The following is a 674-nucleotide window of genomic DNA, read 5'->3' as shown; positions in this document are numbered from 1 at the left end:
TAAATTATCGACCAACCATTTAAAAAGAGTAATATTCGGGAAACGAATTACTCATTACAACTGACAAACTGGAATTATTCCATTGATTTTTTCCCCACCCCCTACTCGGCCGACAGGGATTATTATTCGCAATGTCATTATTTCCCCGAATCATTATTTTCCCCGGGCCGTCGCCGCCGCTATCGCTCCTTGTTACTTTTCCACCATCAAAACTTCTTTTCGAAACAAGAACGAGTGTCTGGGAATATCCTTCCAGCGCCGCGCCTCTGCACACCGACATCCCCCACAACAAACTCCCGGCACGCGCGGAAGAGAGGAAACAGAGAAAGCAAAACTACCAAATTAATGTTGAGAGATACGAGGAAAATGAAAAAATAAAAATAAAATGGCGAAAACACCAGACAAAAGAGAACAACGGACGAAAACGGAGACGGACAAGCGAGAGAGAAAAGAACAGCACAGAGGAGACCAACGCAGGGCACCCCGACTACACAATGCTGGAAGTGCGGCGCCACGACACGAGGAGTGCATTCCCCGGGCCACGGCGGTCATCACAACCGTCTATCGACCCGTCAACCCAACGCCCTTGTCCACTAGTAAACAGCCGGGGGGAGGGAAGGGGAGTGGGGGAGAGGGAAGGAGGGGAAATAGGGTAGGAGGACGAAAGAGAATAT

The sequence above is a fragment of the Penaeus monodon genome, chromosome 24 (genome assembly GCF_015228065.2).
Source record: "Penaeus monodon isolate SGIC_2016 chromosome 24, NSTDA_Pmon_1, whole genome shotgun sequence".
NCBI classification, from domain to species: domain Eukaryota; kingdom Metazoa; phylum Arthropoda; class Malacostraca; order Decapoda; family Penaeidae; genus Penaeus; species Penaeus monodon.
This window is presented reverse-complemented; position numbering follows the sequence as displayed.